The sequence below is a fragment of the Bombyx mandarina genome, chromosome A1, assembly GCF_030267445.1.
Source record: "Bombyx mandarina strain Sakado chromosome A1, ASM3026744v2".
NCBI classification, from domain to species: domain Eukaryota; kingdom Metazoa; phylum Arthropoda; class Insecta; order Lepidoptera; family Bombycidae; genus Bombyx; species Bombyx mandarina.
The window spans coordinates 9,583,727-9,598,558 of NC_143234.1; the positions used below are offsets into that span (position 1 = coordinate 9,583,727).

The following is a 14,832-nucleotide window of genomic DNA, read 5'->3' on the forward strand; positions in this document are numbered from 1 at the left end:
CGGCTCACGCAGGTGCTCACTGGGCATGGTTGCTTCGGTGAGTTCCTGCACCGGATCGGAGCCGAGCCGACGGCAGAGTGCCACCATTGTGGTTGCGACTTGGACACGGCGGAGCACACGCTCGTCGCCTGCCCCGCATGGGAGGGGTGGCGCCGTGTCCTCGTCGCAAAAATAGGAAACGACTTGTCGTTGCCGAGTGTTGTGGCATCGATGCTCGGTGACGACGAGTCGTGGAAGGCGATGCTCGACTTCTGCGAGTGCACCATCTCGCAGAAGCAGGCGGCGGGGCGCGTGAGAGACGCACAGGCCCGCCGCCGTCGAGCGGGGGCCAGGGAGGCGGATATCGCCCAAGCCCTGGCCCTCTAAGTGTTTCGGGTCCCCTCACATGTCGGCCTGGGGACCGGCGAAGGGGGCCTAAGAAGACGACGTGCAAGCTGCTCTGCACGCGTTTTATGCATGAGCATCCGGGTGATGGAAGGCCGGCTATCATCAACCCACGCTGGTTCTGACCCAGCGGGGTATTCCGTAGGATAGACCATTCTAACCGGCGCCATCTAGGCGGGCTTCGGATAGCCTGCCGACCGAGAGGGCTGGTGGTCGTGGCGCCGACGACCGCCAGTCCGGCGTCCCGAGGGGGAGGGTGATGGGAGAGATGTGCTCCACACTAAGCGCTTCACTTTCCCCCCTTTGCCTTTTCATGAGTTTTGTCTCATGCGAGGTTTGGACGTTGGTTGTTGAGAGACAGGAGGTTTTAGTCGGTTCGACTCCGACATGCCCCGCCCTCCATCCCCAGTGAAGGGCGGAAGTCCGGCGATTTCCTCCTGACAAAAAAAAAAGGTCGCAGTATAGTTACAATGGCTGCCCCACCCTTCACCGAAACGCATTACTGCTTCACGGCTGAAATAGGCGGGGTGGTGTGGTACCTAGTCGCGCGGACTCTCCAGGGGTCCTACCACCAGTAATTACGCAATTGGACTTCTGCCTCTGGGCTTCTTCCGCTTACAATGCTTTAACGGCAATAAATATTGAACACCAGCATCGTGTAAGTAGTTCAGATATCAATTTGATACATCAGATACATCTAAAAATATACTTGTTAGATTTCAAACGGTTGCTTGTTTAAACAAACGATATAGGACATCTTACTGATTAGGCCACGGAAGTTAGCAACCGTGCCATTGCCCAAGTCGACGGTGACGTCACAGACTTACACGTGAGTCTCATGACGAGCAAGATGACGTCATTTGGCAAACGCTCCAAGAATAAATGATTAATACACCAAGTAACAGATTCATCAAAATTGATGGGTCCATAAATGGATTTTGAATTATGGAGACGTTAACATTTATCGAATAATAAAGACAGTTGATAGTTTACTATACACACAGTCGATTGAGGTCAGAACGATAATACGCTATTGTCAGGCCTCTTGGATAGCTACTACCTAAATCCTTTTTCCACCGTTCATAACAATAAATAAATAAATTAACTAGAGTACGAAGGCAAGGGTTTTCGAGCGAAAGCTTTTTATTTACTTTATTGCAGAAGGGCGAACGAACTTACGGTCTATCTGGTGTTAAGTGAAACCGGGGTAAACAAACATCACTGTATTGAATACTATACACAATTGAATACTATAACAGCTCTTCAAACACTCTTCAAATCGGAACGCGTTATTGCTTCGCGCCAGAAATGGGCATGGTGGTCGTAGTATACTTACCCGCACGTGCTCAAGACACACCTAAGTACCAGGAAATTAATTATGTATGTATGCACCGTGGTTCGTGAGTAACGTGGATCTTCACGATGACCTGGAGTTAGACTCCAGTAAGTATTCGCAATTGGCATCAGTGCGTCATTTCGAGAAAGCGGCGCGTCGCGAAAACCCTCTTGTCGTGGCCGCCGGTAACTACATACCCGATCTTCCAAATAGTCGACGTCACCTTAAGCACAAGCTCCGGTCACCGTTCTCGTCGAACCCGTCGCTTGCGACGAAGGGTTCAACGAGTAAACTAACCCATAGACACAGCGCACTGAGTTACTCGCTGGATCTTCTCAGTGGGTCGCGTTTCCGATCCAGTGGTAGATTCTGTAAAGCACTGTACTTGTTAGGGCTAGTGTTAGCAACGTCCTTTGGTAAGAGCCCCGTGTGCTCACATACTCGCTCGGTTATACTGGCATAACCAGCTGGTTACCAGCTTAGGTAGGAAAAAAATGTATGTATGTTTTTAAGCTTATTTTTGGCCACACTCTACGGCCTTAACATTTGATGGTTTTCAACAGATAACACAATAATCATTGACACCTCAAGTTCCCGCCAAAAAGTAACCAAGCAAAGACAATTAAACGAACGGTCTTATTGGCGGAACACGATGAGAGAAATTATGTGAATTATTTTATTTCGTTATTTTAAGGTTTGTTCATGTTTAAATTACGGCAATAATTATAATTTGTTTAGTATCCGTGAAAATGTACAAGTGCAGGAAAATGAAACAAGGTCTCAATTAATCTCAGATTTTTTAAATCATTTACTGGAATATGTTTTAATTGCATCTTGTTTTGTTCAATTTCATAACATTAATTTCATTCCGATCCAATTTATTATTCATGTATCAAAGCGCGTAATAATAAATTAAGATTTGGCTTAAAATACTAGAATCCAACCGATCAAATAATATAAATAAAAATAAACGTCATATTGGTGATGGCAAACACAGCATTACCCAGAACCGCTGTATTGTTGTAAATTTAAAAGTATATTGTTTAATATTTACCGTAACGTGCAAACACCCAAATTCAGCATACATTTAATATTTATTTAATACGAAGAAATAGGGGAGGGGTAAACAGACCTGACATTTAAATCCCTTTCGATTTAGGGATGTCAGGTTTAATGAACTGTCGAAACTGTATCAAAATAAAGCCAGAATTTCGTTCAGCTTATGTTCTGTGTGAAAATTTTGTAATGGCGAACGAACTGCGTTTTAATTTATTTCCAGACGGGTTTTGATATGTTTTAAGCTCTCAAAAATCTATTATATGACTATCTGACCCGGCAGACTTCGTAGTGCCTTAATCGATAAATAAAAGACCTAAGCTTTTGTATAAAATAAACTTAAAACAAAAGGAATACGTCCGACGGGGGACACATCAAAGGGAAAACAAAATTGTTATTTTTATTTAATTCCGAGCATTTTCATAGTTATCTAGCTTTTAAACCATCTCTGGACTTCCACAAATAATTTAAGACCAAAATTAGCGAAATCGGCCCAGCCATTCATTTTTATATATAAAGATATAGATGAGTTTGGAACACATCTTGCCAAATTAGTTAATTACAATTCATTCCTCTTATTACGCGGTACTACATCATTTGTGTCGAATGGTCCTGGAATGGGAATCTGCTTCACCCACCAGTGTGCTAAAATTTATTTTTCTTCAAATGATTTTTGAGTAGAGTACGTGGTAGCGACGTCCCTAGCATTGCTGATGTCCATGCGCACAGCGATCAATCATCACGACCGAGCCGTATATTTATTTATTGAGTTATTAGCAAGATTACATTACTGAGGTGCAGAAATTAAGTACATCTATAATGTTATTCCTATGTTTCCAACAAATATTCTTTTATTCAACGGCCGTCTGGTGTAGTGGTAAGTGACATGGTCACTACACAAAGAAGTCGCGGGTTCGAATCCCGCTAAGAGAAGATATTTGTATGGTAAATTTAATATAAATGTCTTTTCCAGGGTTATGGATGTATATTAAATATATGTATGTGTATAATAAAAAATCTTACATTTATTTCCGTTATCTGGTACCTGTAACACAAGTTCTTTTCGAACTTATCACGGGACCAGTTAACGTGGCGTGATTGTTAGTAAATATTTATTTATTATTTATTGATATTTATATTGTCATACTCTTTAAATAATTTTAATCTAATCTAATAATTTAACATTTTGTTTTAAAACTTTAATAAATAAACTTCAACCCTTAATAATACTATGAGTAGCTTGCTGAAAGAATTCAACAGACGGCGTCTCTTCTGTATTTAATAAACAATAGCAGATGGAGCCACGACTTGTCTTGTGAAGTGCTTGATTTGTAAATGATTTCAATCTCGACAATGATTTCATCTGTAAATGTATTTATGTTGTAATTCGTTTGTTTTGGCTTGCAGTTTACGACTGGCCTTCTGTTTGACGTCAGTACTCAAAGGGATCGTCAGGATTAGTAAAGCAAAATACGACACTTAAATAAATATTAATAAAATAATTAAAGATAAATGAAAGTATGTAAAAGTATTTTTAAAATATATTTGCGTAATTACTGGTGGTAAGACCTCTTGTGAGTCCGCGCGGGTAGGTACCACCACCCTGCCTATTTCTGCCGTGAAGCAGTAATGCGTTTCGGTTTGAAGGGTGGGGCAGCCGTTGTAACTATACTGAGACCCTTAGAACTTATATCTCAAGATGGGTGGCGCATTTACGTTGTAGATGTCTATGGGCTCCAGTAACCACTTAACACCAGGTGGGCTGTGAGCTCGTACGTCCATCTAAGCAATAAAAAAGAAAAAAAGAAAATCAAATTTTTTACAAAATAGTTTTCTGGAATGCCACTGATTGATTTATATTTTGAGTCCCTAAATAAGGCACAGTAATTAAGTATTTTTTGGACACTTAACACCGTCATTTCACATGTGGGTATTTGATGTATTTTATTTAGTGTAAATATTATAGTTTAGTTATATACACGCAATTAGCGGATATAGGACGTCATATCTTAAATCAATACCGAATGCAACTTCATAGCTCTATGATTAGCTCGTCACCTATTCTGACCCCAAATGACGTCACGTCCAGAAAGGCTTAGGAACGTGTGTGCCGTAATTTTGAATGGAAAGGGGCTGATCGGATTGTTATGAGCTGGCTTAGTTAGGAAATATGCTTAGAGCATCGATACATAGAATTCGCTGTGCTTCACGCCTGGATAAAGACTTCTGCTTTACAAAGCACAAGCCTGGCCTTGCGTGGAGTACTGCTGCGACTTCTGGCCCGGAACTGTCAAGTACCAGCTACTTCTATTTGACTCCATATAAAAGAGCTTCGTTCGTGTCGTAGGTAGGACATCTTGTGATCCCGCACGGGTAAGTATCACTACTCTACCTGCTTCTACTCTGAAACAGTATTACGTTTCGGTTTGATTCATTAACGCTACGCCTACAACTCTAGCACTAGAAGCAGATATTGGGACCTGGTAACACGACGCAGCTCCGCGTCCTCGTCGCGAAGATAGGACCGGACCTGTCGCTGCCAAATGCCGTAACAATGATGCAGCGATGCTCGACTGTTGTGTGTCCATCATTATGCAGAAGAAGGCGGCGGAAGAGGGAGCTCTTCTTCCCTCTCGGCGCCGTGTCACGGCCCCAGGTAAGGGGGTAGGGCGTTGGTCCAGCTACAGCCCTGTGGTAATCTCCTCCCGGTGATCGTCACGGGGCGACCTGAGGAGGTCGAGGCTGTGCCCCACGCTACCCTAACTCTGGCGTGCTGGTAACGAGAGGATGGGACGACGCGGCGGCGGTTACAGTTCGCGTTGCCGTCAATAGAAAGTTCAAATAGAAAAAAATGATAATCCTAAACAAATTAATAAACACTAAAAACAATAATCATTGAAATCGGTTGGCGTGGTATTGAGTTATTCATTTATTTGTCGCACACGTACTTCATGCAAATTTAAGACTTATATAGACCACACGGGAAGCGTCAGCTTTCTAATAAAAAAGAATCATCAAAATCGATTCAACCAGTCAAAAGCTATGAGGTAACAAACATAAAAAAAAAACATTAAGTCGAATTGCGAACCTCCTCCTTTTTTGAAGTCGGCTAAAAACGGAATCGATGGTTTGTTTCTTGTTTGTTTCTCTGTTTAGTTTTATTACTGGCTGGATTATCACAAGCAGAACTTTTATTAACTGTTGTATTTCTTGTCGACGCAACACCCGGTAATTTTCTTCTTTCCCTGTCGTCGAATATTAGTTTTCATGTAACTATAGATTTAATATCACTAGAGAATAAATACACCCAAACTATCTAGTTTTGTTTTATCATGATTATTTAATGGAATTTAAGAACGTCGGCGTCCCATATGGGTCTTTTGCTTAGGCGGGAAAGTAAATGCCTTAATGTCTGTGTAAGGTATTCTTGGCCTAAAAGATAAGACGCCCGATGTGCTCCCGTAACCGATGCCACTGTGCCGGTGTTCAAATCCTGAAGGTAAGTAACAATACTGACAATTTCTATGAGCTGAATACTTACTAAATAAGATCTTACGAACCACTTCCGCGAACATCGAAGAAATAAAAAAGAATAAGAAATCCGGTAAACTAAAAAATTGCGAAATTATTGCTCTCGAGGCGTATTTCAAGCCCATAAACCACCAGCATATACATTCGTATGATGGAATTGCAATACGTTCTCATTTGAAGGAAGGGACAAAGATTTCACTAATACATCACATTATGACTTGTGTTTTGGTGTACAATAAAGTATATTCTCTCTCTCTCTCTCTAAGACTTCTGTAACGACTTAACTTCAGATGAGGCCCAAGCTCATCTACAAATCTGGGACATGTAAAACATCTTAGCTTTGTTATGCGATCACAAAATGTCCAAAAATTTATTGCTTACTCCCCTCACAAACACGTCATAGTGACGTCACGGTTCTGTATGACCATGTACTTTATTTGACGTGGACAAAGACGAGAACAAAAGTGTAGCATGTTTTAAAAAATCTCTTAAAGAACAAAAAGAAAATAGATTGGCCAAAAGCCCCTAATTGCAGTCTTATTTCAGATGCACATACGAATGTCGGAAAATCGCTTTTTATAGGAAGAACTTTGCTGTTTCGAGTATTTGAAAACAAAAGTATTTTAACTGATAATCGTAGAAAAGAGAGGCCTACAAATTTTACATCAAAATATAAGCACAAGATTAAGAGATAGCAGCTGTGAACGATCGTGAACACGTACGACATGATAACCGGACCAAACTCGCAACGACATCAAAAGTTGCGTGCCACTTTTTGGTTTCGTCTGTAGGAATCTTAGGAACACCTCACCAGCTCCAAAAATCATCAGCCAACTCGGATTGCTTTAACTACCAGCCTCTGGGAGCGACCTGGGCGACGAGTGCTGCTAGGTACTTAAATATCTTTCTGGAGTTAACGACGAAAGGAAGATCTTCCAACGATCGGTTGATATTGCTCGGTAGACCGACGGTCCGAATGCTGTTGTTCGGAACTTGTAACTAGTCAGGTCATAAGTATTGTCACACAGTAAAAACTTTTCTTTTAGAATGCTGGCCACAAAAAAGTTTATTGAATTCGAATTTCGAATTGTTCATGAAAATAAAAATTAATACTTTTAGAATTTTACTCATTTTTAAATATGGAGTGGACGCTTAAAGAAGACCGTGTTGCAGTTATTACGTTGCATCGTTGCGGTTACGCGTCAATTCAAATTTTTAACATACTGAAAAATTTGAATATAACCAAAAGATTCGTTTATCGTACCATCAAACGATACAATGAAGACTCTAGTGTAGATGACAGGTCAAGAAGTAGTCGCCCTCGGTCTGTTAGGACTCCAGCAGTGATAAAAGCTGTGAAGGCGCGAATTCAAAGAAATCCCAAACGTAAGCAGAAACTGTTGGCCCTTCAGATGGGGTTAAGCAGAACCACGGTGAAAAGGGTGTTAAATGAAGACTTAGGGCTTCGGGCATATCGAAGAAAAACAGGACATCGTTTGAATGCTCGTCTAATGGACCTGAGACTGAAGAGATGCCGCGCTTTGTTGAAGCGGTACGCGGGAAAAAAATATCGCGAAATTCTTTTTTCGGATGAAAAAATTTTTACCGTAGAAGAGAGATACAACAAACAAAATGATAAGGTGTACGCACACAGTAGTGAAGAAGCGAGCAACCGTATTCCGCGTGTCCAACGAGGTCATTTTCCATCCTCGCTTATGGTATGGTTGGGAGTTTCTTATTGGGGCTTAACAGAGGTACATTTTTGTAAGAAAGGTGTAAAAACGAATGCAGTTGTGTATCAAAATACAGTCCTTACGAACCTTGTGGAACCTGTTTCTCATACCATGTTAAATAACAGGCACTGGGTATTCCAACAAGATTCGGCGCCAGCTCATAGAGCGAAGAGCACACAAGACTGGCTGGCGGCGCGTGAAATCGACTTCATCCGGCACGAAGACTGGCCCTTCTCCAGTCCAGATTTGAATCCGTTAGATTACAAGATATGGCAACACTTGGAGGAAAAGGCGTGCTCAAAGCCTCATCCCAATTTGGAGTCACTCAAGACATCCTTGATAAGGCAGCCGCCGATATTGACATGGACCTCGTTCGTGCTGCGATAGACGACTGGCCGCGCAGATTGAAGGCCTATATTCAAAATCACGGAGGTCATTTTGAATAAACTTTAGTGTCATAAGAAACTATGTTTTGTTAAGTTCATTTTGGTATATGAATGGTTACATAATGAATAAACTTGTTTCAATTATTTTACATTAAACATGTGACAGAATTTATGACCCGACTAGGTATATATACGAGCTTATCTTGAAAATGTCTTAAGCGAGATTCAGATATCTGTCAAATATCTTGTATTGTATGATATCTGCCCGTGAAACCTCCCTACATTACCGAGTGACTCGTCGATTATACTTGAAAGGTAGATGGTGTTTCCAGTGCTTCTTGTGTCTCGTATACATTCCCTTTATGTACTGGAAACCCTAATCCTCACATGGGACGGATGCTGTACTGCAAGCATTTTTTTATATTGCCTTCAGGCAGACGGGCATACGTCATACCTGATGGTGACAGGCTATCATCGCCCATGGATGTCAGCAATGCCAGAGGCAGAGCTAACTATAGCACCGAGCCTCCTTCTTCTTAATCGCATACTTCGATGCTGAAGGTGGTATCCCTGAAAGCCCTTCGTGGCTCTTTGTACCATAAGCTTCCATTTCCTTCGGTTTTCGGTTTCTCCCAGGGCGGTCGCAACAGAGAGTCCAGTGAGCGCAGCTATCTGATCTGACCAACGGTTTGGCGGCTGGCCGGCGGGTCTTTTCCCTTCTACCTGCCTACCAGGCACCGAGCCTATCGTAAGTAATTCGCTCAAAATCTTAGGCATTCTCATTTAAAGTTCAGTTTTTGCGGCGTTTGCGCGTGTCTATTCTACGTCGGGTTGTTGGCTTGGTTCCAGGCGCGACAGTCAGGAATAGCCGGCCGGTTCTGTCGGTGCGTTTTAATTACCCATACAGACGGCTTTTATCTACTTTTTGTTAGTAGTATTTATTTCGTACATTGTTTTTTTTTTTGTTAATTTTGCGTTCCTAAATTCATCGGTACACCTGAATCTCGAAGGGTTATAACGTCATAATCCTATCTCCGTTTCGTAATTAGCATCAACATTTTAATTAGAGCGATTTAATTATATTAGATATTAGAAGTTTCCGGTCACCACCCTCTTCGAAATCTTTCGAATTCGACATTCAATTTAGCTCATAGACACAATTCACTGTGTTTCGAGTCGGGTCTTTTCAGTGGGTCGCGATTCCGATCCGGTAGAAGATTGTGGAGATTCAGTAAAGCACTGCTCTTGCTAGGGGCAGTGTTGCCATTACTCTCAGGTTGAGCCCGTAAGCTCATTTACCCGTACGAGCGTACCTGGATTAGCTCTTTAGGCTATCACCGATTAGGTAGTCCTATTTAAGCTAGTAGTCTTGAAAGGCTACGCCAGCGTAACCTAACGTGTAGGTGAGCTCTCCGGACTCTAACCTGGAGGCGTTGCTAACACTGGCCCTAGTAAGAGCAGTGCTTTGCAGAATCTACCACCGCACCGGAAACGCGACCCACTGAGAAGAACCGGCGAGAAACTCAATGGGCTGTGTCTATGGGTTAGATTGCTCGCCGAACCCTTCGTCGCAAGTGACGGGTTCCACGAGATGTTTTTTTTTTTCGGAGTTCTCATTCTATGTTTATTTATTTTCATCTTAAGAGAATATTCATGTTTTAGACAGACGATAGGCATATCGTGATTTGTGCATGTGTCAAGATTGATTTCAGCATTCGCGTTGTTGATGTCTGTGGGCTCAGTGGGCCGTGAGTTCGTTTATCCATGCAAGTCTTGAAGTCGTCGTGGCTTAAAGGATAAGATGTCCGGTGCATTCGTATCTAGCGATGCACCGGTGTTGGAATCCCGCAGGCGGGTACTATTTTTCTAATGAAATACATATTTAACAAATGTCCACGATTGACTTCCGTAGTGAAGGAATAGCATCGTGTAATAAAAATCAAAGCCGCAAAAATTATAATTTGCGTAATAATTACTGGTGGTAGGACCTCTTGTGAGTCCGTACGGGTAGGTACCCTGCCTATTTCTGCCGTGAAGCAGTAATGCGTTTGGGTTTGAAGGGTTAAATACGAATACCAGTAAATACGAATTGAAATCAAAGGCACATCTGTTCAGAATTTTCAAATAGATTTTGTTTTAATACTTACGTGCCTTAATGTCTGTGCTGTGCCTCTGAAGGAATGAATTACCTAAAACAGAAAACAAAAATGAATAAAGATTGTTTGTGTGAGCTCAGCGCGGAAGCTAGCTAAGGTATTGACATCAATTTCTTCGACATTGTTATCGGCCAAGGGCTGTCGGATCATTATCCAGATATTGATCAGGCGGGAGTCGTCTGACGCTAAGCTTTGGGCTGCTAAGTTTTGACATAACGACCAATATTGCGACACCGAATCTTCGCTCCACTGTGTGATAAGTCTACCTACACTACGATTTCCCTGTAAGGTCACCACACAAAAGCTGATAAGCCCCTTAAACCCAGAATCGAAGACATGGTCAATTAAATAATGATTGTAAATTAAAATTCTTATAATTATTTTTGGTTGCTTAAGACAATTTACGCAATAAAATATGTATTTCCACATACTCTAGAATCGTATTTTTTTTATTGCCCTTGTAGGCAGATGAGCATACGACCCACCTGATGGTGAGTGGTTACCGTCGCCCATGGACTTCAGCAATGCCAGGGGCAGAGCCAAGCCGCTACCTATTATCAATTTTATATGACAATTAGATTAGATCTTCTGTATTAGCTTCAATAAAATCATACGCAACGAGGTTTTCAACTCTGGCGTATAAATTATTTAGCGCCTGTTACGGCGAAGGCGTTTCTTGCTTCCAAATAACTATTGTTTTATACGAACGTCATTGAAAATTCTCGTGTTGGGAAATTCTGTGAGAATCCGCAGAGCATTTTAAAAAGTTGCGATAATTTCAAGACATTGAAGAAAAGAGTGCATTCGACTAGAATGTCCTCGAGCAGGGAGAGATGGCGGAGCATCATGAGATAATATGCGTTCGAAGTTTATAGGGCATAAGACCGTTCAAACCGAAATGCGTCATAAGTCAGTAAAAAATGTATAGTGTAATTTTTTGATAATTGAAATTTTAGTATCATCACAAAGAGCTCACCATGGGGCTCCTAATTTCTCCTCGTCATTCTCCTGTTTGGACTTAAATATAAGTAACTGGTGCTAATCTAAACAAAGTAGTGTTGGTAAATGCAAAGCAAATTTCACTCTCGAACTAAAATAAACTGTATATTTTAATTAGGTACGTATACACAATAACAAGTGTTAGTGAAATAATAGAGTAATTACTGAATGCAAATACATACTGGAGCGATGGCGCAATACAGCGCCATCTGTTAAACGAATCTGGAATCTATTTATGGGTTAAACAATGTGGATATACATACGGCTATGCCCGATTTTTATTATTAATTTTCATTAAATTAAATTGGGTTATTTGATGCTGTTTATTGGTTCTGCTCAAGATTAGATAATAAACACAAACACAAGTTTTAACATGGATTGGTTTCTGTGCTATGAGAATCGTTAACACTGTCAACAATTATTTTTTATTTATTTTTTCCTACCTAAGCTGAGAGCTTTGAGAGGCTATTTCAGCGTAACCTTAACTAGTAGGGGAGCTCACGGGGCTCAAACCTGACGACGTTGCTAATCCTAGCAAGAGCCGTGTTTCGCAGAATCTACCACTGGATCGGAAACGCGACCCACTGAGAAGATCCGACGAGAAACTCAGTGGGCTGTGTCTGAGGGTTAATTTACTCGTCGAGCCCTTCGTCGCAAGCGACGGGTTCGACGAGAGCGATGACCGGTGCTTGAGGTACCTAAAAGCACTGTTAGTGGATCGGCAGGATCCGAAATGACGTGTTTAGGGCAACATCGACTGCTTTCCATTCTGTCTGCAGGATCGGGAATGACAAAAATTTACCGACCGTGTCCTACCATGAATATTCTACGTAATTTTAATATCAAACTTTTCTTATTGGTTATCTTATTGGTTTATTATTGGTGGTCTGTGATCAAATTGAGAATAGATTAATTATTTATTGTTTGTCAAGAGAATTGATATTTGTCTAAACTGTAGTCTTGGCGAAATCTGTGATTGTAGAAGTATAATAGTCTTTGACAATAGAATCATAACAGTGTACAAACTTATAATTTCAATTCATTAAAGTCGAATTTCGACTACCGCGGGACCATTGGTATTAGTTAATACACTAAATTAGTACATGGCGATCACCTCCGTCTTCAAGGAAATGTCGAGGGAATTTTTTCCCTTATCGCTGGTAGCCTAAAAGGCTATTCCAACTACGCTGTGACTGTTGCTTGAGCTCTCGGGGCTCATGCTGAGAGAATGTGCTAGCACTGGCCTTAGCAAGAACAGTGCTTCGCAGAATCAACGACCGGAACGGAATCGCGATAGTGAAGGGTAGTTGCATACAGAACGCTCTATGAAGGAAACAGGTGGAGTAGTGCACGCTTTCTAGCTTATCTATAGATAAATAAAATTGGTGTGTCTGTTTGTACTATTAAAATAGCCGCTTTTTACTACATGCATATGACTGCGGTGAATATATACGGTGCGTACACCAAAATAGCATTTTTTACAATTTTTGTCTGTCTGTTTGTTCCGGCTAATCTCTGGAACGGCTGGACTGATTTTGACGGAACTTTCACTGATAGGTAGCTGATGATATAAGGAGTAACTTAGGCAATTTTTTTAGACTAGTTTCGCCTCGCGGCGTCACCCGCGGTATGACAATAACCGTGTGTTACATTGCGGGACTCAGCAAGTTACAAAATAAAATTAAATCCCTCCGTGCGTCGTATTCCTTAGTGTTGAGGGTCGTGACCTTTACGGAGCACTTTTGTTAGGACTACGTTCCTCCATTCCTTCCTATTCTCCGCGTAGTGGATAGCGCCATTGATGCTGCAGTCCAAAGTCGTCTTAATCTGATCGGAAATTAAATAAGCATTCCTTTTAAATCAAAGGATGGAGTTCTTGAATTCTAGCGCTTAATCGAAATTTTAGCGTTTACGGCACATCATTTAGTAGTAATAATAATAATAATAATAATAATAAACATTTATTCCAAACATAAATTAGGTACAAAAAAATTAAAAAAGATAACAAAAATAACGAGGCTTGGAAACGGTTACCGGCTCAGCAATGCCTAACAGTAACGGAACAATTGGTACTGCGGCGTTGATCTTCCGCCGGCACCTGCGGAGTGACGCGCACACCAGCATCAGACCGACCAATACACAACAATGTAAAATATATTAAAAAAAACAACAAAAAAAATTAAAAAAATATGAAACAATGTTAGAGTCCATTTTACTAACGGTAACGTCTATCGAAACGCGAGCGTCCATGAGTGCCCAAGAAAAGTGGCACCATCCGGGGCCAAAAGCAAAAGTACTAAAGCATTAAATAGAAAAACAAAAACTGTGGAAAAAATTTGTGGAGGCTCGATTGAACTCGTTACATTATTCAAGGGTTGTTTTTTTGCAATTAAACTAAATAATTTCACGCAGAAAGAGCGCTAAAGAGCGAATCCGACCGTAGCCCTACCGCGGGAAATCAGGTTATAAGCGCGGACGGGCTCTGACATTTACCGAGGTCAGGTCACGAGTGGGTATATCGTGTAGTAGCAAAAATATCACTGAAAATTGATTCAATTGTGTTCTTTTAGGTCTATATCTATATACTAGCGACCCGCCCTCGCTTCGCTTCGGAAACATTAAAACACACATGAAATCAAAAAAATAAAATTAAAAAAAATGAAAAAAAAGTAGCCTATGTTCATCAGGGACAATGTCGGCTTCTAATGGAAAAATAATTTTTCAAATCGGTCCAGTAGTTTCGGAGCCTATTCGAAACAAACAAACAAACAAATCTTTTCTCTTTATAATATTAGTATAGATTAATACGTGAAGCAAAAACTTTGTACCCCTTTTTACGAAAATTGCACGGATGGAGGAGTTTGAAATTTTCCTGACTTATACAGAATATAGAGAAGGAGAGCAGAATGCTAATATGTTTTAAAAATTATAATTATTATTTTAATTATTTTTCACTGGTGGTAGAACCTCTTGCGAGTCCACACGGGTAGGTACCACCACCCCACCTATTTCCACCGTGAAGCAGTAATGTGTTTCGGTTCGAAGGGTGGGGTAGCCGTTGTAACTATACTGAGATCTTAGAACTTATAACTCGAGGTGGGTGGCGCATTTACGTTGTAGATGTCTATGGGCTCCAGTGACCACTTAACATCAGGTGGGCTGTAAGCTCGTCCATCGATCTAAGCAATAAAAAAAAGCATAAAAGATACATTAAATAAATAAAAAAACATTACATACACTACCATGTATTT

At 41.0% G+C, this 14,832-nt stretch overlaps 1 protein-coding gene across 13 annotated transcripts in view; it reads right to left on the reverse strand.

Moving 5' to 3' along the window:
• PMCA (plasma membrane calcium-transporting ATPase 3) overlaps window positions 1-14,832 on the reverse strand; it is a 192,483-nt gene that overhangs the window by 169,564 nt on the left and 8,087 nt on the right. For 3 of the 13 annotated variants that reach the window (XM_089739563.1, XM_089739561.1, XM_089739562.1), the window contains exon 2: window positions 10,574-10,615. The exons of the other annotated variants lie outside the window; for them this stretch is intronic. The gene's annotated coding sequence lies outside the window, so the exon portion shown is untranslated. The remainder of the gene's footprint in view (window positions 1-10,573; window positions 10,616-14,832) is intronic. 13 annotated transcript variants of the gene reach the window in all.